Source organism: Apodemus sylvaticus, chromosome 11 (assembly GCF_947179515.1).
Source record: "Apodemus sylvaticus chromosome 11, mApoSyl1.1, whole genome shotgun sequence".
Lineage (NCBI taxonomy): Eukaryota > Metazoa > Chordata > Mammalia > Rodentia > Muridae > Apodemus > Apodemus sylvaticus.
In genome coordinates, this window is record NC_067482.1 from 64,401,218 (window position 1) to 64,424,902 (window position 23,685).

A 23,685-nucleotide genomic window follows, 5' to 3' on the forward strand; every position below is an offset into this window, starting at 1 on the left:
CAGGGCACCTCTGGGAAACAGTTACTAATTTCATAATGTAAGAAAATTCTAGATTAGTAAGATAAAGTCATTTGCTCAAGGTCACATAACTGATAAGTGGTAAAATCGGGACTGAAAGCAGTACTACCCAACACTAGAGCATGACCTGCTCTAATGTTCTTTATCACACATGCAGTAAGCATCCTGATAACCCTAAAATATTTATAGGCATATCCAGGTAGGCCTTGTAAACTTAAAGAGTGTATTCATAGAGGTGTTTGCTATTTAGAGTTTTTCTAGTGTTGGGGAGTAAATATATCTTCCATAAATTTAGTATGTACTTAATGGAAAAAGTATTCTGCCCACAAGATTGATCAAAATCAACTAGTCACAGAAGGACACTAATATTTGAAATATCTCTACTGGTCATCACCCCAGGTCTCTGTGAGCCTTCTTTATATGCTTTTATGTGGGTAAGGTAATGTCTATGAATAATGCCACAGTTTAATAAAACATATCCTCAAAAGGAATTTCTCCATATCCTCAAAAGGAACTTCTCCATCTCCTCAAAAGGAACTTTCTCCAGCACAAATCCCTAATTTACAGTTCCATCTCCCCAGCATAATCCTGTCTACCCAATTGAGCCAATACAATGCCAAATGACACTACTTAATCCTTGCAACATCAAGAGTTGAATGTAGTTAGTGATCAAATATTTAAGAAACACATAGATTAAGTATATTAATAAGTAAATGAAGAATTATTGATGATCAGCGTATTCACTTTAAGCAATCACCAAGCTAAATGTTGTTGGTCAGTGTTTTCTATATGAAAACTGTACTATGAGACAAGATTTGGATTCTGTAAACATTTTTAAAAGTATTTTTATAAAAATAAAGGAAGTTACATTAGAACATAGACATGTAAGCACATGCATACATAACACACATTAAAAACACATACATATTCAGGGGGATGGACCTCAAAGTGCCAGTACCTTGTGCTGCATCCATGCAGTGATATTTTCAGAGGTCCTCTCATTCTTCCCTAACAGCTTTCTCACCATTCTTTCTTTTGTCATGTCTGGTCTGTGCTCACAGGTCCCCATTCCTGCCCATTTGTAACATTTTCCATTGTGTATTTTTGCCTTTGACTGCCTTTGTTGGGACCTCAGATACATAGATATGGACACCATATAGCCCTACACCTGTTTTTACCCTACAAAGTTTACAATATCAATTTAACACACAAATTTGGGGATTTCTGGAGCTAGGCATTTTGGAGGAAAATAATCCCTTTGAAGTGGATGCTTCTGCGGATTTGAGAAGGCAAATGACAATTGTAGGCAGCAAGTGCCCATTATGCAAAACAGAAGCAGAGTACATCCATCTTCTGTAAGGTTATGTTTTACTTTAACTGTTGACTTTAACTTTAACCTAGGTTGGTGTTTTCAATTGGATGTGGTCATCCATGAAGCTGGTTTTATAGCCTTGAGAATTCACTGAGTCAAAAATTATTATGGCTGCATTTTTTTTTTTTTTGCAAAGGCTGAATAATTTTATTGCCCTCAACAAGATTGGTAGCTGAGGAAGCTGAGGCAATGATGAAAATAATTAAATCATGTGCTTCAGGGCACAAAGCAATCAAATGCAGATGAAGAAAGAAATTTTGCATTCCCTTCCAATCCTTTTGACCTCCTTCTCCCACCAGCTCCCCCTCCACCACCCCAAGCCTGATACAACTACTATCTAAGAAGACCAAACAACTGTGCCTTTCACTGGCAACTTAGCAAGTTGTCGTTGCCTTAGCCAAACAGGATTGGATCCAGACAGTAAGAAGATGAGGTTCTGCCAGAGACAAGCTTTATTTCCTTGGCTCCTTCTACTTTAGCTGACTGAGTAAGGACTTTTACTAGCATTATTTCTTATAATTAATTGTTTCACTTCACTGATCAAAAGCTGCTTCCAAATCTGATCCAAGGACAAACACAGTTCCTGAAATTCATGAATCTTGACATTGCAAGCCCCATAAACCGCCAATGAGGAAAGGCTGGACTTGGGCAGAAATGCCTTTGGTGCCCTTTCACAGACCATAATCCACTCTCTGTATAGAGTAACGGAAATGTCTGGCTACAGCCATGCAGAGGAGACTTCAGTGTTCCTGACTTTGAATTCTCAAATGAACAATGCACTCTTACCTCATACTGGCTATCTGTGCACAAAGTTTTCATAAAAAAAAAAAAAAAAAAAAAAGTATCCTTGTCCTTGCAATCTACTGCTCATTTGTAGGTGACTTAAAAGAGTAAATAATTCTCCTGGGCACATTAAATGAGTTTTCTACTATGATGTCACAGTGCATGAAGGCTTAAAGACAGCCTGTTTTCATTACAATTTAAAGATTGTTATTATATTCAGATGTTTTCCTTTCTGACTCTTACACAAATTAATTTTAAAACTTCAAAGCAATCATACTCATTAAGAAGACAATCAAATTTGATGGAAGAGAAGATGAGTGTATCATGGTTTCACCGTAATAATTTCAATAAATTTAGATTTCAATAATTTCAATAAAGATACATTCACTAGTCGCCCTTTTCTATGTTATGAGTCAGCACATGGGCTACATACAGGACTTGAGGTTATTTTTTTCAACATTCTTTATCATTGTGAATTGACAGTTCCTCCAAAATGCCAATAGTCAATCATTGTTAGATGATAGTTTTGATGACTGTCTACAGGGGATCTCTCTCATAGCTTCTGTTAATTGGCTGCTGAACAAAACAACAGCTCTTTCCAACTAAAAAACTGGGCTAAATAGAGGTCTAGTTTTAGAGGAAATCAGAGATTCAATGACTATAGGTGTAGGTGTAGAAGAAGTACAGAGGACCAGCAAGTCAACCCATTAGGGACGCTAGATATCAGTGAAATATGCATTAGCAGGATTATATTTTTATCATGGAGATTCAGTGACCCACCAGGACCATTTCTTATATACTCTTGATCTGGCACCCCCTGGAGGTTACCTAAGTTGTGCATAGCTCTCATACTAGCATGCCTTTTCTTCCTCTATTAAGAGATATTTCCTGGGAGAAAGGCTTTGCAGCTGTTATGAATTGCTTCTGGAGTCTATGGATCTTTAAGGGACAGAGCTAGATAATAGATTATGATATAGAGTATAGATTTAATTTGCTCAAGTCATCAGACCTTTTGATATTTGTATTTCTGGGAAAACAATTATTTATAAATATGATATTTTACTATGCTTTCTATAGAATATATAATTTAGAGGAAAGGGATTTTATTTGCTTTTTTCATAAGCATGTGTACAAAAACAGTGAAATTTTCCAATAATTTCCATAGGAAAGACAGATTTAATTCTTGCCTGATTAAATGGTTCTTCACTAAAATTTTAATGTAGATGTTTCGAGTATAGGAAGAAGTGATGTTATAAGGAAGGGGAATTATTTGCATGGAGTGCTTTATTTTAGGAGACAATAAAATATGAATGTATAAGCCTACAGATTCATTTAAACACCCATACTTCTAACAACCCCGGTCTAAAACAGCATTTATATGGCTTTCGAAAAGGAAGATCAGAGGTCACCTGTCTTTATGCCAGTATGTCTTTCAGTCTTTTGTGCCTAATTTCACTCAAATATCACTCAAATATCATTCAAAGACATCTCCAGATTTTTTTTGGTTCCTAACAGATGAAGACATACCTCATTTGTTAACCCATACCTTCTGGGTTAGCTCTATTACATACTTCACTCTATTAAAATATCCAGATTTTTCATTAATAATTAATTGAAAAGTCTTTGCATTTTTTTGTATGTAATCATTCTTTTTTTTTAAATTTTTTTGGGGAAGTGGGAAGGGGTGGGTGGGAGGACAGGGGAAGAGAAGGGGGCTTACGGGATTTTCGGGGAGTGGGGGGCTAGAAAAGGGGAAATCATTTGAAACGTAAATAAAAAATTATATCGAATAAAAAAAAGTCTTTGCATTTAAACCCACTACAACAGCTTACCACCCATCTCTATTTTCTCAACAATATTTCTTTAGTTTACTAAAGAATGCATTCCCATTGCTGTCATCATAAATAACCAAAAACTTTGTGGCTTAAAATAATATGAATTGGTTACATTGCAGTTCAAGAGGTGGGATGAACAAGTTGAGTCTCAACAGGTTAAAAGTGAAGGTATTATCCGAGCTGTGCTGCTTATGGGGACTCCTTGGAGAGATGCCACATGCTTGTCTTCCCATCTTACAAGGGCCCTCTGCACTCATGATGCATGATCTCTCCCTCCAAGTTCAAAGCTCATGGCTTTAAACTCTGTTCAACCTTCACATTTGTATTTCTGACCTTTGACCTCTGACCTTTTACTATGAAGACCCTTGTCATTCTATATGGTTTACCAGGGTAATACAGAATAATCCTCTCAATCTGGATATTTTGCTTGATCACAACTACAAAATCCTTTTTGCCACATAAGGATATGTGGGAGATATGAGCTTCTTCCAAAAAGGGCAAAAATGAGACCCAGTATGGAGTCTGTGGGAATTCAGCAGAAAAAGGTCACGGGACTTCTTAGAAAAGGGGCTCAGACTCAAACCTGGGACCTTTGAACAATGGCAGCAACCAGGACCATCCTTAGCTGGATCCTCCCATCCTCCATCCTGTTTGTTTGTAACATGCAGGAGAAACTTTGAGTTAGAGTCCTCTACTTCCCACCGATCATGTCATTGGCCACTTGGATGCTTAAGGTGGCCCAGAAAATAGATGTTGCTGTCTTGATGACAGAACATTACCAAGGAGGCCTGGGCCCTATAGTTCCTGAGCCGGGTGCTCAGGGCCTGCGGACCGTGAGCAAAATATCCTGCAGCATGGTGTCCCTGCTTCAACAGGAATTGGACAAACTGCCCCAGCTGCAGTCCTTGCTACTCTGTGGCATTGAGACCCAAGGCTGCATCTAAACCTCCTGGGCTGTGGGTTACAGGTCCATGTAGCCGTGGATGCCTGCTCTTCTCAAAGCGAGATAAACCAGCTGGTAGCACAGGCCTGAGTGCAGCAGAGTAGTGTCTTCCTATCCCCTAGCGAGGTGCTGATTCTCCAGTTTGTGGAGTTTGCTGCCCATCCACAGTTCAAGGAGATTCAGAAGATCCTCAAGGAGCCAGTCCCAGATATTGGACTGTTAGGCTTCTTCCAAGGCAAGAACAACTCCCTGTTGCCCAACTCTAGTACCTGACATGAAGGAAGCAGCCACCCTCCTTGTCACCCAGACGTTGAGGGATGACTTTTCCTTCATTCCTGGATCCCAAGAGTGGTGCAGTCCACCAGGAGACCCATTCCCGTGGGAGAGGAGGTGTGGTTATGTCTTCCAGTTGGGTAGCTGGCCCTGGAAATTCAAATTAAACTCCTCGATGCTGGATGGAAATTGGTTTAGAGAAAGGTGGAGATGGGGCTGGGCACCGGGCCACTTCACGACGTGGGAAAAGGAGGGGGAACCAATGTCACAACTGGGACCCAGTCTAGGAGAATAAACATTTATGTGACATGTGACTGAAGAAAAAAAAAAAGATGAGCTTCTTTATAACTCTATTACTCTAACTACTTTGTATATTAAAATAATGTCTGAAGGACAGTAGGTATTTAATATACATGAATTCCATTAATTATAAAATGTAGAAAATATTTATCACAATGAGGTTATAGTTTATAAGAACAAAAAGTATAATTGTAAGGGTGCTGGTTGGTTGATAATGTTGTTTTTCCTATGGGGTAGCAAACCTCTTCAGCTCATTCAGTTCTTCCCTAACTCCTCCATTGGGGTCCCTAAGCTCACTACAATGGTTGTCTGTGAGCATCTGGATGTATATTGGTCAGGCTCTAGCAGAGCCTATCAGAGAACAGCTATACCAGGCTCCTATTAGCAAGCACTTCTTGGCATCAGCAATAGTGTCCGGGTTCGGTGTCTGAACATGGGATGGATCCCCAGGTGGGGCAGTCCCTGGATGGCCTTTCCTTCCTCTGCTCCACTCTTTTCCCTGCATTTCCTTTACACAGAAGCATTTCTAAGGGCCACCTTAAGCATCCAAGTGGCCCCATCCATCAACTGGGGGCTACGCCTAACATCTGGATATGGTCTCTAAAGGTTCTCTCTCAGAGACTAAAGAACCAACCAGTAAATACATATGGAGTGACCCATGGCTCCAGCTACATATGTGGCAGAGGATGGCTTTATCTGGCATCAGTGGGAGAGGCCTTTGGTCCTGCGAAGGCTCGATGCCCCAGTGTAGGAGAATGCTAAGGTGGTGAGGCAGAAGTAGGTGGATGGGTCAGGGAGCACCCTCATAGAAGCAGGGAGAGGGGGTTGGGGTAGGGGGTTTACAGAGGGGAAAATGGGAAGGGGGATAACATTTGAAATGTAAATAAATAAAATAACCAACAAAAGAATTATAATTCTAACTTTTTCAAATCAACATACTTAGATAATTTTTGAGATATTTATATCCAAGAAATTAGAATACCCTATCCTCTAATAAAATATTTATTTCCTTTATAATTCATATTTTGTGAGATGACTTCATGAAACAGTATCATTTATTCAAAAACTAGTTACTTTTACTATAATGCTGAGTTATAGCAATTGTAGGCATCAAGTTAGTGCCTGTTATGCACTGTACTGGCTAATTTTGTGTGTCAACTTGACACAGGCTGGAGTTATCACAGAGAAAGGAGCTTTAGTTGGGGAAGTGCCTCCATGAGATCCAGCTGTGGGGCATTTTCTCAATTAGTGATCAAGTGGGGAGGCCCCCTTGTGGGTGGTACCACCTTTGGGCTGGTGCTCTTGGGTTCTCTAAGAGAGCAGGCTGAGCAAGCCAGGGGAAGCAAGCCAGTAAGAAACATCCCTCCATGGCCTCTGCATCAGCTCCTGCTTCCTGACCTGCTTGAGTTCCAGTCCTGACTTCCTTTAGTGATGAACTGCAATGTGGAAGTGTAAGCTCAATAAACCCTTTCCTCCCCAACTTGCTTCTTGGTCATGATGTTTATGCAGGAATAGAAACTCTGACTAAGACATGCACTAAATGGTACAATAAAATCCAAATAGCCTTTCATGAAAAAACAAATAGATTTGTATCTCTTAACAATGGGAAAATTATAATTTTTTTTATTCTCTGTTTAATTAGGGGTTTTAGTAGAATGTTTTCCTATGGGATCATGGTTGCTACAATAATGATGAGTGAGGTGCTGAGTTCAAAATACCTAACATAGTATCTATATGTCTTCATTCATACTGTTATAGTTTGACCCAAAAGCCCTGGCCCTCCCTAGAATAACCTTCTTATACAGTCACCTCCACATTTCTTCCTTAAGAGCTATTCACCACCTAACATTTAGAGTAATTGAGTAATTGATAACAGCTTATATATACACTCGACTTAAAATTTTTCAATGGCTTTCCAAACTTCAAAATTCTGAATCTGCCCTTGAAGCTCTTTCGTGAGCTGAATTCCATGTTCCTGTACAGACCCTCCCTAGGACACAATCTACTCATGCATTTTATCTTTAAATAACCACATTTCACGGGGTCACATACGGTCTTTCACATGACTGTTATTCCTTCGTCAAGAACCATGCACCCAGTTAGTCTTAGCCTAGATATTCTCATCACTATGCATCTCTCAGCCAAATAAAATGTCTCGGGCAGGCTTCTTAGAGTGGCGATCATTTTCTCTTGTGGGTCTCGATAATTCCCTTATAGCATTCATTAAGTTGTGTCTTAGTTTGCATTGCTAAGTGCCATCTCTCTCCATTTTTGGTACATGTGAGTGCCATAAATGGAGAAATAGTATCTTCTCAGTTTAGCTATGTATTCATAATCCCTAGTAAGCCTGAATTCATATTTTTAAATAGCTAGCAGCCAATAAACATCATCAAATGATTAAATATAGTTATTTAATATCTACAAACTCCATGTAGTTAGGCATGATGCTGATTTTCTTTACCACTGACCCACACATAACACACATATGTATTATCAATAAGCAATGCTGATAAACAGTTGAGAAATGAATACATGGCACAATAAAATCCAAACAGCCTTTTATATAAAAACAAAGATATTGGCATCTGTTATCAATGGGAAACTTATAAATTCCTTTTTATTCTCTATCTAATTTGGGGCTTTCGTAGAATGTTTTCCTGTATAATCAAGGGTACTACAATAAAAATTTTGTCTCATAGAGCATATGCAAGATCTCTTGAGAAAGCACATTCAAACTGTAGGATTAATTCAAGGTGGCTATGTTTGGGGACAAGGGTTATACAGAAGGAACCTGGTAGGTGTTGTCCTGATAAGAGATATTAGAAGGTTTTTATGATTTTCCATTTTTTCTTTGGAAAGGTATCTCTCTGTTCTTTACCAGCTTATAGTAGAAATGTATGCTTAGAGGACAGGACAGATAGGAGATATCTAATACTTTAGTTTTGGCTAAAGAAATAGAAGTATTACTACCATCGTTACCTGCTTTAGCATATGCTAAAGAGGACAAAAGTTTTGAAGGATATCTACAGTGTCCTGCCCAGTCCAGTTCAACAAGATGGAAAAAGCAAGAAGAATGTGAAAAAGAACCCTGGAGGCAAATACACATAATTATTTGCTTTTCAGTATCTTTTAAATATTTACGTAGTTCTTAGACTACTGTGGAAGGAATGCACATGAATGCCTTCTAAATTGGTTCTCTAGATATGACCTCATTACCTTGAAGAATATATTTTACAGTACTTTTCTGGAGTAACTACACTCAAACTAAATCTGGTGATGCCAATATAACACCTAATGCTTTTCAGTGTCTTGTTTTAATGGGTGGATGATTCCATCTCAGCAAGGTCTGCAAGGATTCATATCTCACGATGTCTCCTTTCCTTCCATGACCTAAGTTCTCATTTTTTAGGCTTGTTATTACTCCTCAAAATGATGTGCCACTGTGTTTGCTCTACAGTATTGTTCATTCCACATATTTGTAAAGTCAATTTAGTGTGTATGTGAGTGAAGGTGTTCACATACCTTACAGAACACATGCAGATACAAGAAGGGAACTTCTCTCTGAGCCCATTCCTGGGGAAATGTGAATACACATAGGCAGATCAAAGTAAGGATAGCATCGAGTCCAACTTGAGAACCCAATAGCAAGCTTTATTGCTGGTGCTTATAGGAATAAGCACGGGGAGCAAAAGTGATTCAAAAAGAGCTGAGTCACAAAATTCCATTCCCAGTCATGAAAGTGGAAATCTAGATCTGAGGACACAATTTGCAGGCAGCTAGATAAGTTAGAGTGTCTGTTTAAGGCAGATCAGGTAGGTGGTTCAAGCTTCTTTCAAGCAGATTGTTGCCTAAGAGTTCCTATCAGTAGTACTAACTGGTTACACAAAACTGAGAATGGAAAGGCCTAGTGGTTTGGTCCACTCCTGGGAAGTTCTAATGTTTTAGAGTTGCTCAGGAGCTTCGTTTTAGAACACCCTGAGTCTTTTTTTTTTTTTCTTTTTTTTTTTTTTATTCGATATAATTTATTTACATTTCAAATGACTTCCCCTTTTCTAGCCCCCCCCCACTCCCCGAAAGTCCCGTAAGCCCCCTTCTCTTCCCCTGTCCTCCCTCCCACCCCTTCCCAGTTCCCCGTTCTGGTTTTGCCAAATACTGTTTCACTGAGTCTTTCCAGAACCAGGGACCACTCCTGCTTTCTTCTTGTATCTCATTTGATGTGTGGATTATGTTTTGGGTATTCCAGCTTTCTAGGTTAATAACCACTTATTAGTGAGTGCATACCATGATTCACCTTTTGAGTCTGGGTTACCTCACTTAGTATGATGTTCTCTAGCTCCATCCATTTGCCTAAGAATTTCATGAATTCATTGTTTCTAATGGCTGAATAGTACTCCATTGTGTAGATATACCACATTTTTTGTATCCACTCTTCTGTTGAGGGATACCTGGGTTCTTTCCAGCATCTGGCAATTATAAATAGGGCTGCTATGAACATAGTAGAGCATGTATCCTTATTACATGGTGGGGAATCCTCTGGGTATATGCCCAGGAGTGGTATAGCAGGATCTTCTGGAAGTGAGGTGCCCAGTTTTCGGAGGAACCGCCAGACTGCTTTCCAGAGTGGTTGTACCAATTTGCAACCCCACCAGCAGTGGAGGAGTGTTCCTCTTTCTCCGCACCCTCTCCAACACCTGCTGTCTCCTGAATTTTTAATCTTAGCCATTCTGACTGGTGTAAGATGAAATCTTAGGGTTGTTTTGATTTGCATTTCCCTAATGACTAATGAAGTTGAGCATTTTTTAAGATGCTTCTCCGCCATCCGAAGTTCTTCAGGTGAGAATTCTTTGTTTAACTCTGTACCCCATTTTTTAATAGGGTTGTTCGGTTTTCTGGAGTCTAACTTCTTGAGTTCTTTATATATATTGGATATTAGCCCTCTATCTGATGTAGGATTGGTGAAGATCTTTTCCCAATTTGTTGGTTGCCGATCTGTCCTCTTGATGGTGTCCTTTGCCTTACAGAAACTCTGTAACCTTATGAGGTCCCATTTGTCAATTCTTGCTCTTAGAGCATACGCTATTGGTGTTCTGTTCAGAAACTTTCTCCCTGTACCGATGTCCTCAAGGGTCTTCCCCAGTTTCTTTTCTATTAGCTTCAGAGTGTCTGGCTTTATGTGGAGGTCCTTGATCCATTTGGATTTGAGCTTAGTACAAGGAGACAAGGATGGATCAATTCGCATTCTTCTGCATGCTGACCTCCAGTTGAACCAGCACCATTTGTTGAAAAGGCTATCTTTTTTCCATTGGATGTTTTCAGCCTCTTTGTCGAGGATCAAGTGGCCATAGGTGTGTGGGTTCATTTCTGGATCTTCAATCCTGTTCCATTGATCCTCCTGCCTGTCACTGTACCAATACCATGCAGTTTTTAACACTATTGCTCTGTAGTATTGCTTGAGGTCAGGGATACTGATTCCCCCAGATTTTCTTTTGTTGCTGAGAATAGTTTTAGCTATCCTGGGTTTTTTGTTGTTCCAGATGAATTTGATAATTGCTCTTTCTAACTCTGTGAAGAATTGAGTTGGGATTTTGATGGGTATTGCATTGAATCTGTATAGTGCTTTAGGCAAAATGGCCATTTTAACTATATTGATTCTACCGATCCATGAGCATGGGAGGTTTTCCCATTTTTTGAGGTCTTCTTCCATTTCCTTCTTCAGAGTCTTGAAGTTCTTGTCATACAGATCTTTCACATGTTTGGTAAGAGTCACCCCAAGATACTTTATACTGTTTGTGGCTATTGTGAAGGGGGTCATTTCCCTAATTTCTTTCTCAGCCTGCTTATCCTTTGAGTATAGGAAGGCCACTGATTTGCTTGAGTTGATTTTGTAACCTGCCACTTTGCTGAAGTTGTTTATCAGCTGTAGGAGCTCTCTAGTGGAGTTCTTTGGGTCACTTAGGTAGACGATCATGTCGTCTGCAAATAATGATAGTTTGACTTCCTCCTTTCCAATTTGTATCCCTTTGACCTCCTTATGTTGTCGAATTGCCCGAGCTAGTACCTCAAGTACAATATTGAAAAGATAAGGAGAAAGGGGGCAGCCTTGTCTGGTCCCTGATTTCAGTGGGATTGCTTCAAGTTTCTCTCCATTTAGTTTGATGCTGGCTACCGGTTTGCTGTATATTGCTTTTACTATGTTTAGGTATGGGCCTTGAATTCCTGTTCTCTCCAAGACTTTAAGCATGAAAGGATGCTGAATTTTGTCAAATGCTTTTTCAGCATCCAATGAAATGACCATGTGGTTTTGTTCTTTGAGTTTGTTTATGTAGTGGATTGTATTGATGGATTTCCGTATATTGAACCAACCCTGCATTCCCGGGATAAAGCCTACTTGATCATGGTGGATGATCGTTTTGATGTGTTCTTGGATTCGGTTGGCAAGAATTTTATTGAGTATTTTTGCATCGATGTTCATAAGGGAAATTGGTCTGAAGTTCTCTTTCTTTGTTGGATCTTTGTGTGGCTTTGGTATCAGCGTAATTGTGGCTTCGTAGAAGGAATTGGGTAGTGTTCCTTCTGTTTCTATTTTGTGGAATAGTTTGAAGAGTATTGGTGTTAACTCTTCTTTGAAGGTCTGGTAGAATTCTGCACTGAAACCATCTGGTCCTGTGCTTTTTTTGGTTGGAAGACTTTCTATGACTCCTTCTATTTCTTTAGGCTTTATGGGACTGTTTAGATGGTCTAGTTGGTCCTGATTTAATTTTGGTATTTGGTATCTGTCAAGGAAATTGTCCATTTCCTCCAGATTCTCGAGTTGTGTTGAGTACAGGCTCTTGTAGTAGGATCTGATGATTTTTTGGATTTCCTCAGTTTCCGTTGTTATGTCTCCCTTTTCATTTCTAAGTTTGTTAATTTGGATACTTTCTCTGTGCCCTTTGGTCAGTCTGGCTAAGGGTTTATCTATCTTGTTGATTTTCTCAAAGAACCAGCTCCTGGTTTTGTTGATTTTTTGTATGGTTCTCTTTGTTTCTACTTGATTGATTTCGGCCCTGAGTTTGATGATTTCCTGCCTTCTACTCCTCCTGGGTGAAATAGCTTCTTTTTGTTCTAGGGCTTTCAGGTGTGTCATTAAGTTGGTAATGTATGCTCTCTCCATTTTCTTTTTGGAGGCACTCAGGGCTATGAGTTTTCCTCTTAGCACTGCTTTCATTGTGTCCCATAGATTTGGGTATGTTGTGTTTTCATTTTCATTGTGTTCTAAAAAGTCTTTAATTTCTTTCTTTATTTCTTCCTTGACCAAGGTGTCATTGAGTAGAGTATTGTTCAATTTCCACGTGTATGTGGGTTTTCTGTTGTTTCTGTTGCTATTGAAGACCACTTTTATTCCATAGTGATCCGATAGGATGCATGGGATTAGTTCTATCTTCTTATATTTGTTGAGGTCTGTCTTGTGACCAATTATATGGTCGATTTTGGAGAAGGTACCATGAGGTGCTGAAAAAAAGGTATATTCTTTTGTTTTAGGATAGAATGTTCTATATATATCAGTTAAATCTAATTGGTCCAAAGCTTCAATTAGTTTCATTGTGTCCTTGTTTAGTTTCTGTTTTCCTGATCGGTCCATTGAGGAAAGTGCAGTGTTGAAGTCACCCACAATTATTGTGTTAGGTGCAATGTGTGCTTTGAGTTTTAATAAAGTTTCTTTTATGAAAGAGGGTGCCCTTGCATTTGGAGCATAGATGTTCAGGATTGAGAGTTCTTCTTGTTGTATTTTTCCTTTGACCAGCAAGAAGTGTCCCTCAGAGTCTCTTTTGATGACTTTGGGTTGAAAGTCAATTTTATCTGATATTAAAATGGCTACTCCAGCTTGTTTCCTGAGACCATTTGCTTGTAAAATTGTCTTCCAGCCTTTTACTCTAAGGTAGTGTTTGTCTTTGACCCTGAGGTGTGTTTCCTGTAAGCAGCAAAATGTAGGGTCCTGTTTACGTATCCATTCAGATAGTCTGTGTCTTTTTATTGGGGCATTGAGTCCATTGATGTTAAGAGATATTAAGGAATAGTGATTGTTACTTCCTATCATTTTTGACGTTATTTTTTAAATTTGATTGCTTAACTTCTTTTGGGTTTGATGAAAGGTTACTATCTTGCTTTTTCCAGGGTGAAGTTTCCCTCCTTGTATTGGTGTTGTCCTCCTATTATCCTTTTTAGGGCTGGGTTTGTGGATAGATATTGGGTGAACTTGGTTTTGTCGTGAAATATCTTAGTTTCTCCATCTATGGTGATTGAGAGTTTTGCTGGATATAGTAGTTTTGGTTGGCATTTGTGTTCTCTTAGAGTCTGCATGAGATCTGCCCAGGACCTTCTAGCCTTCATAGTCTCAGGTGAAAAGTCTGCTGTGATTCTGATAGGTCTTCCTTTATATGTTACTTGGCCTTTTTCTCTTACTGCCTTTAATATTCTTTCTTTGTTTAGAACATTTGGTGTTTTGATTATTATGTGACGGGAAGTATTTCTGTTCTGGTCCAGTCTGTTTGGAGTTCTGTAGGCTTCTTGTATATTCATGGGCATCTCTCTCTTTAGGTTAGGGAAGTTTTCTTCCATAATTTTATTGAAGATATTTGCTGGCCCTTTAAGTTGTAAATCTTCACTCTCATCTATGCCTATAATCCTTAGGTTTGGTCTTCTCATTGTGTCCTGGATTTCCTGGATATTTTGGGTTACAAGCTTTTTGCATTTTGCATTTTCTTTAACTGTTGAGTCCATGGTTTCTATGGAATCTTCAGCATCTGAGATTCTTTCTTCTATTTCTTGTATTCTGTTGTTGATATTTGCATCTCTGTCCCCTGATTTCTTCCCAAGGCTTTCTATCTCCAAAGTTGTCTCCTTTTGAGTTTTCTTAGTTGTTTCTACTTCTGTTTTTAGATCCTGGATGGTTTTGCTTAGCTCCTTCACTTGCTTGTTTGTGCTTTCCTGTAATTCTTTAAGAGATTTTTGTGTTTTTTCTTTCATGACCTCAGCCTGTTGACCAAAGTTCTCCTGTATTTCTTTAAGAGATTTTTGTGTTTCGCCTTTCATGACCTCAGCCTGTTGACGAAAGTTCTCCTGTATTTCTTTAAGTGTTTTTTGCATTTCCTCCTTGTTGGCTTTTGTATTCTCCTGGATTTCTTTCAATGATTTTTGTGTTTCCCTTGCAAGGGCTTCTAACTTTTGATCCATTTTCTCCTGAATGTCCTTCATGTGTTCCTGTACCAGCATCATGACCAGTGATTTTAAATCCAAATCTTGTTTTACAGGTGTGATGGGGTATCCAGGACTTGCTGGTAGAGGAGAATTTGGTTCAGATGTTGCCATATTGCCTTGATTTCTGTTAGTGACGTTCCTGCGTTTGCCTTTTGCCATCTAGCTCTCACTGGTGTTACTTGGTCTTGTCAGTGCTGGACTCACCAGTGCAAGCTGCCCCTTCCCCGTTGGCCTCTGGTGCACAGCTTACACTCTGCACTGCCTGTAGACAGGGTGCTGTTGTCCAGGCTGTTCAGATCCCGAAGCAGGCACCTGAAGGCTCCCGCTGGGGCCCGCAGGATTTATTGGAGCACACCGACTTCTCCCAGCTGGCCGCCCGGAAGCCCCCACTAGCCTCTTGAGGGACCTGGAGATGTGGCGGCCACCCAGGCTGATCTGAAGCGGAGAGAGTTGAGCTGGGGGCTTCTGCCTGAGGCCTTGCCCCAGATTGTGTCTGTGGACCAGGTGGAACCCGTGTGCACCCCCAGGGAGCTCCGAAGGTGAATGTTGCTGTGACCTCCCCTGTGCTCCGCTCACTCCGCTGGGCAGCCGATTTCCCCAACCGGGCTGGCGCACACTAGGTTAGCCTTGTCGCCCGGGCCCTGAGTCCAGGCAAACGCCTGGGAGGCCAAGGTCGGAGCAAAGTTCCCCTGGGGCTATGTCTGTTATTTGGGTCCGCCAGGTGACCCGGATGGCGGGCGTGCGCGTCCGCGCTCCCCGAAAGCACCGGGAGAGTCTGTTGTGCTAATAACCTCCTGGGCGGGTTGACACACAGATGGCCCACCAAGCCGCCCAGTTCTTGGGGTCAGTCCTGTGCCTTTTGGGGCCTAGATCCCCGTTTTGTTAGCCTCAGGCTACGCTTGTTAGCAGTCTCTGCCCTCCCGAGCACTCTGGCTCCTGTAGGCAAAATGGCGGCGCGTGCGCCGGCCGGGGCAAAAAAAACTCCTGGCTGGGTTGGCGCCCCGATGGCCACTCGAACGGCCCAGGGCCTGGGTGCAGGCCAACGCCCGTCTGGCTCAGACCCCTGCGGTGTTGGGCCTAGGATTATGTTTGTGTACCTCAGTCTGACCGATCTCTGGAGCCCGGGGTCAAGATGGAGGTGAGTCTCTCCTGACTGGCGGGAAGCCGAGTTCTGAAGTGGCTTCTGTGCAGCGAAAGGCTCCACAGAACCGCAGTTGCTAGCGGCCGGCTGGTCAGCGAAGGTCAGTGGTCGTGGGCGCAGGGCCTAACTGGACCCTGTGTCGCCTTGGTTCCACCGCTGATGGCCCTTCAGCTGGAGCAGCCACTGCTACCGCCGCCGCCGCCGCCGCCGCCGCCGCCTACCCTGAGTCTTAAAAGGCTTCTGTCTAACTTGAAATATTTAATCACCAATAAAATTTCTGTATGACTTCGACTTTCTGAAATCAGAAGTCTGTTCTCTATCACCACATTGTAGTACTCAGGAATCAAACTCGGTGCATCAGGCTTGGATGCAAGTACTGCTTTTTACCAACAGAGCTATCTTGTCTGTCCAATACCTCTTTTCCAACTGTTCCTAGACTCAGCTTCCTTACAGTCAGATCTCAGAATATTTCCTCTGAAGCTTCATGCATTTCACTCCGGTACAGGAAAAGCTCAGGTTCCTTTTGTTGCATATTTTTAACACTCTGCACGTCCGCTCTTTAACATGCACCACAAAGGCAATTAAGTGCCAGATTTGTAGTTGGCTGGTAAAACTTGGAGTGTCTCAGAAGCTTAATAATCCAATGCTTTAGAAATTAAAAGCATTGATTTCAGAGAACATCATTTTCAATCAACTCTAGTCTCCCTAGAAGGTTTTTCTTACACCATGTAAGCTCAATAATGATATATGGAAAGGTGAACTGAACACAGGTATTGGCTGCTAATTGTTCTTCACTATAGATCTCATTTCACATCTGAGTGACTTATTCCTCCTCTGAGTTTATACATTGGGACTATGGTCTAAATGTCTCTCCAAAGCAAGTGGAAATCTGAATGGAAAGTGCAACTCTCATTGTGGTGATATTAAGAGGGAAGACCTTAGCAGGGCGGTGGTGGCACATGCCTGTAATCCCAGCACTCTGGGAGGCAGAGGCAGGCAGATTTCTGAGTTCGAGGCCAGCCTGGTATACAGAGTGAGTTCCAGGACAGCCAGGGCTATACAGAGAAACCCTGTCTCGAAAAAAACAAATCCAAAGAAAAAAAAAAAAAAGAGGGAAGACCTTTGGAGAACTGATATCTCTGTTCTTTTGAGTTGGTTAATATGATGTAAAAAGAGATAGAGGTTGCAACTTTTCCAATGTTGACCTGTTTGCATCTGAGGGCACTGTGTTTGCCCTTTCTGGAGGCTGCAGCATTTTGGAGTCATTTGGGGGTGTGAAGGACACTGAACTGGTTAGTACTTGATCTTAGAATTCTAATCCCCAAAATTATGAGAAACACAATTTTTAAGAAATTACTCAATCTCAGCAGCATAATCAAAAATATTTAACAATGCCCTAAACAGCAGTAATCAAATATCTGAATTAAACTCATAGATCTTAGTCCTAATCCTAGCTCCAAGAGTTGCTTTAAAATTTTATATTTACACCAATGAAAAATTTTCAGTTCTTCTACCTAACCTTAATTTTTTTTATTTTTTTATATTTTAAGAAATCCATATGTGAGCATCATATTTAAATCATTCACACATCTCCTTCCTCTACAACTTCTTCCACGTCACCCCTCTTTTACTTTCAAATCCATGACTTCATTCTGTAACTATTATTTCTACACATGAACACACGCATACATATATGCATACATTCATATATAAGAGGTGAGAACTACACATATCTGTGGCTATAAGGATAAGTATTTAGCATACTGTTAGTAATTATATTGCTTCAAGGAAACAGCAATAGTTGATTCAACTCTATCGAGCTGATGTGATGGTTGTGAGATGAAGACATATAGCCTCTCTATCATCCCATTAACTCTAAGGAGTGGGCTGTTTATAGTACCAACATAAATTTTTCCAGATAGGCAAGCCTTATGTCTAATTTAGACAACTGTTCATTAACCTCAAGATAAAAGTATCACTACTGCACTATTAGGAATAACTTGGTCAGGTTATCCCTGTGGCTGATAGACTTTATGAGTAGGTTTGACTCTTGACTTTCCTCCTCCCTGACAGCCTGCACCACTAGCTACTACAAAATCTAATCCTCAGGACTAGTTTTCCAGTTAGGATTCAGCTTGGTTCGTCCAAGTCTATGTCTGAAGTATGTAGTGTCCTTAACTGGATCTTAACTTCATGACCTGAGAAGCAAAGCAGCAAAGAGCAATCTCAAGAGTTTATGTGATTTGAGTAGCTTCTTGGAAATCCCTAACCAACTACTCAAAGGGAGGTTTCCTATGCTTAGCACTAGGGGTTTTGTTAGATTATCTGTGGCTATTAAGGAGAATATCACCACATGTGATATAGCTACATGGTGTGTATGAGTGTCTGTGTGTGGTTTATGTGTACATGTCTGTGAATATGTTTACTTAAACATATAGTAATATTTTTCCTTATGGCTTTGTCAAGCATCCAGATCATCCATTTTGCTCACTCTCCTTCACTATCACTCTCCCGCTCTAACCCACGGTAAGAGGCACCCTTATTTGTTCTTGACATACATTGATGAGTTTTCAAATTTTCATTTCAGGATATTATTTAGCTCTATTTTTGTTTTTTAAGAAAAAGGAGTGGGAATGATACTTCTTAAACACCTACTGCAATATATTTTATTAGAATCCTGCATATTATGCAAGGTAAGGGTACTAAGTAGTTAACTATCTAAGTCTCATGTAAATTTGAATATTTGAATGTTCTAAGAGTAATAGTTTTAAAATACTCAGATAAAAATAAAAACAAGGGCTGGAGAGATGGCTCAACTCTTCCAGAGGTCCTGAGTTCAATTCCCAGGACCACATGGTGGCTCATAACTATCTGTAATGATATCTGATGCCATCTTCTGGTATATCTAAAGACAGATACAGTGTACTCATATACATAAAATAAATAAATCTTTTAAAAATCAATAATAAAATAAAAATGAATGGAAGAAAGTCAGAATAAAGTTAATGGGGTAGAAAAAAGGAGAGGGCAGAAATAGGGAGAAGGGGAGTAGAAAATGAGGGGGCAGAGCATTGAGAGTATATTAAATGTTAAAAGTGTATTACATCCTAGAACTTCATACTCTGAGATTACATTACTTCATAGAATGAGCTGTCTTTGCCTCAGTGGTGGAAGAAAATATACCGAGACTTCCTGAGACTATCAAAAGAACTCTACCTTCTCTGTCACATATGCATAGATCATGCCTGCACCATTACACTTATTTCTATTTTTATTTTAATTTTACTATTACATGAAATATCTTATTTCAGTTAAAAACAAAGTATTTTCTCTGGTATTTTCAAAATCTCACTACCTATAAAATAATTATAAATAATTTGCTCAATGAAACCATAGCATTATTTTCTAATATAACATGATATCTCAACTGATACATAAGTCCATGTAGGCTGTTGGTGCAAAAATTCTATTAAAATCATCACAAATTTCACATTTAAAATGATCTTTTCTTATTCTCCTGAAGTTGTTTTATGTTTTCTCTACAACTTTCATACTCAACTATACACTTGATTTTTTTCCCTATGTACACAATGAAAGTCAGAAATGCCTAAAATGAAACAAAGCAGTAAAGGGCTATACCTCTTCACTCAAAAAGACAGATGGATGAATGCATTAATGGATATTTAAAACCATAAATCTTGAACCTGAAAGAAAGAAGAAGACAATATTTATGAAAGTGAGGCCTCTCTCACTTCACGGTTCTGTCAATTATGTATCTTGGCCTTAGCCATGCAACTGTAGAGGCAGCATTTATCATCTATGGATATCAAAACCAGCTTCAGAACTGTACATGTCTCCCACCTTTCCTAGCCTCCATACTGTTCTTCATAAAGCATGAAGACAAGGACTTCAAAGGGAATTCCTTCCTCAGATCAGCTCTCAGTGGGAAGCAGAGAGCAACAAGAAACAAGATTCTGCTTAGTATTTATTGAGTGCCAAATGTTTCCTCCATGCTGTACAATACACAGAGAAAGACATAGTCCATGCCCCATGGGGTTACCCTGTAAATAGGACCGATGAGGTGAGGCGTAATTGGCTGAATTCTTACCCTGTGTTGATGACTTCTCTATGGGAACTCAAATCATTCTCTGTGGAGAGTGGTGCTATTCTCCAAGTACTTAACAAGTGCTTTATATCTTCTAAAAGCCAGGCACAGAAGGCCCCATGAGGAGGGAGAGCTCTGTGTTTGTCATAACTGCGTTGTATTCAGACTGTTCCTCAGACAGGGTCTTCAATTGCCTTGACAGCAGTGGGGAGTCAATAGATGGCTTTGTGGATGATCTAGGAGAATCAGGAAGACCCTTATCCTAGAGACAAATGCTCAGCCTAATACTTCCAGAATGGCTCTCCTGGATGCAGTTTTTAGCATATTACATCAATGGTTACAGTTTCCAAATGACCTGCTGTCTTTTCTTATACCAAAAGTACATCTTTGAGAGCTACCACAGAGTTGATGCTGCCCTCCTGATGTCTAGATTATGTCTTTAAGAAAACCTCACAGGCTGTAGAACCAAGGTACCTCACAAACTTAAAACATGCTAATCCTTGTATATAATGTGATACCAACCCCACTTTATATGCTTGTTTGGAGGAATAAAAAAAAAAATTCTAACATCTCACAACAACTTTCTAGAATTTTTATATATTTACACTTCATTTCTAAACACTTATCTATTTTTGTTTACTCTGGCCTATATTTGGCATAAAAAGCTGCTTTATATTTGTAGCTAATTGTGAAAATATGGCACAATCTTCTGTTAAGCCTTCTTTGTTCAAATTACAAACTGCATTATTTCCTAAATTCAGAAGAGTTCTAAGTATGTTTAACAAATAAAGCAATGATTGGTAGTCCATTATTGTTATGGTTATAGTTCCTTATCATTTTATCTCCAACTGTTTCTTGCTATATATTCTGCATTTTATTTTTTATTGGTCTTTGATATTTGAAAAATATTTTAACACAGCATTGCATGTGGTCCAGGATGACCCAAATCTCATGGCATAATGGAGGCTGAACTACTGATTTCCCTACCTCTACATCCAACATACTGAGTTTACAGTCCTTCACTGTGACTGTAATAAGTCACTGATCTCTGTGACTTATTTTTAATATCTACATTTAGCCAAATAGAGTGAAGAACTATGGGGTAAGATAGACCAGTAATGAGAATAAACCTCCTCTCTTAAAAAGCTTCCCTATAATAGGGTAGAATGTTTCTGTCTTAGAGGAAACTTCTATTCAACACCATTTCAGTTTGCAAAATAGCAAGAAAAAGCACATTCTCTATGAAACATATTGACCTTAGCCTAAAGCTCTTCAGATTCCAACAGATTAACTTCACATAAATATGAATGTAAAATCTAAAATTTAACAACCCTTTAAAAAATAAGTTATACTCTGTTGAAAAATAGATCATGAAAATGGATCCCAGAAATTAAAATTAAAAAATTATCAGGTGAAAAACAGAAATTATCTATGCTTAAAATGTTTCATTAAAATAACAGATGGACTCAAAAGCATGAATAAGATGCATAAATCTATATAACTATAACAAACATATTTAAAATTTGACTTATGGTGGAGCAGCTGGGACAGGAGTCTTTGGCTCACCATTATCACCAGGGAGCCAGGCAGCTCCACAGCCTTCTGTGCATGGCCTACCAGGAGAGGATGATCCCCCCAGCAGTGCCTCCACTACTGAGGGTGGAGGTGAGATCTCCATCTCTCTGAAAGAGAACAGCGAGGAGCACACGGGGCATGGAGCAGCAAGGACAGGAGTCTTCCAGACACCATTTGCAACAGGGAGCCAGGCAGCTCCAAAACTTTCTGTGTACAGACCCTGCCAGAAGAGAGTTGGACTTCCAGGAGTACAGACACAGGCTTACAGACCCACAGGAGGAACAAGCTCCAGCCAGAGACAGCAAGACCAACTAACACCAGAGATAACCAGATGGTGAAAGGTAGGCTCAAGAACACTATCAACAGAAACCAAGGCTACTTGGCAATATCAGAACCCAGTTCTCCCACCACAGCAAGTCCTGAATACCCAAACACACCAGAAAAGCAAGAGTTGGATTTAAAATTGCATCTTATGATGCTGATAGAGGACTTCAAGAAGGATATAAATAACTCCATTACAGAAATACAGGAGATCATGGGTCAACAAGCAAAACCGTTAAAGAGGAAACACAAAAATCCCTTAAAGAAATACAAGAGAATATGGGTCAACAAGTAGAAGCCCTTAAAGAGGAAACACAAAAATCTCTTAAAGAATTACAGAAAAACACAAACAAACAAGTGAAGGAACTGAACAAAAACATCCAGAATCTGAAAATGGAAATAGAAACAATGAAGAAATTACAAAGGGAGACAACTCTGGAGATAGAAAACCTTGGAAAGAAATCAGGACTCATAGATACAAGCATCAGCAACAGAACACAAGAGATAGAAGATAGACTCTCAGATGCTAAAGACACCATAGAAAACATTGACTCAACAGTTAAAGAAAATGCAAAATGCAAAAAGCTTGTAACCCAAAACATCAAGGAAATCCAGGACACAATGAGAAGACCAAACCTAAGGATTATAGGTATAGAAGAGAGTGAAGATTTACACCTTAAAGGGCCAAAATTATAACAAAATTATAGAAGAAAATGTCCCTAACCTAAAGAAAGAGATGCCCATAAACATACAAAAAAGCCTAAAGAACTCCACACAGACTGCACCAGAACAGAAATTCCTCATGTCACATAATAATCAAAACACCAAATGCACTAAACAAAGAACGAATATTAAAAGCAGTAAGGGAAAATGGTCAATTAACTTATAAAGGCAGACTTACCAGAAATATACCAGACTTCTCACCAGAGAAGATGAAAACTAGAAGATCCTGGGAAGATCTCATACAGACCCTAAGAGAACACAAATACCAGCCCAGACTACTATACCCAGAAAAACTCTCAATATCCATAGATGAAGAAACCAAGATATTCCTGACAAAATCAAATTTACATAATATTTTCCCACAAAACCAACCCTACAAATAATAATAGATGGAAAATGCCAACACAAGGAGGGAAACTATACCATAGAAAAAGCAAGAAAGTAATCTTCCAACAAACCCAAAAGAGGGTAACAACACAAACATAAAAATAACATAAAAAGTAGCAGGAAACAGCGATCACTATTCCTCAATATCTCTTAACATCAATGGACCCAGTTCCTCAATAAAAAGACATAGACTAACAGACTGGACACATAAACAGGACCCAGTATTTTGTTGTATGCAGGAAATGTACCTCAGTGTCAAAGACAAACACAATCTCAGAGTAAAAGGTTGGAAAACAATTTTCTAAGCAAATGGTGCCAGGGAACAAGCTGGAGTAGCCATTCTATTCTTGGATAAAAACAGCATTCAACCAAAAGTCATCAAAAAAGACAATGAAGGACACTTCATACTCATCACAGGAAAAATCTACCAAGAACTCTCAGTTCTGAACATCAATTCTCCAAATGCAAAGCTAACCATATTTGTAAAAGAAACTTTACTAAAGCTCAAAGCACATATTGCACCACATACAATAATTGTGGGTGACTTCAACACTCTCATCAATGGACAGATCAGGGAAACACAAACTAAACAGAGAAACAGTGTAACTAACAGAAGTTTTGGGCCAAAAGGATTTAACTGATATCTATAGAAAATTTCATCCTAATTCAAAA

General features: G+C 39.6%; 1 pseudogene; it reads left to right on the forward strand.

The window, feature by feature from the left end:
- Positions 1 to 4,607: 4,607 nt before the first annotated feature.
- On the forward strand, positions 4,608 to 5,224 carry LOC127696536 (isochorismatase domain-containing protein 2B-like; annotated as a pseudogene).
- The last annotated feature ends 18,461 nt before the right edge of the window (positions 5,225 to 23,685 follow it).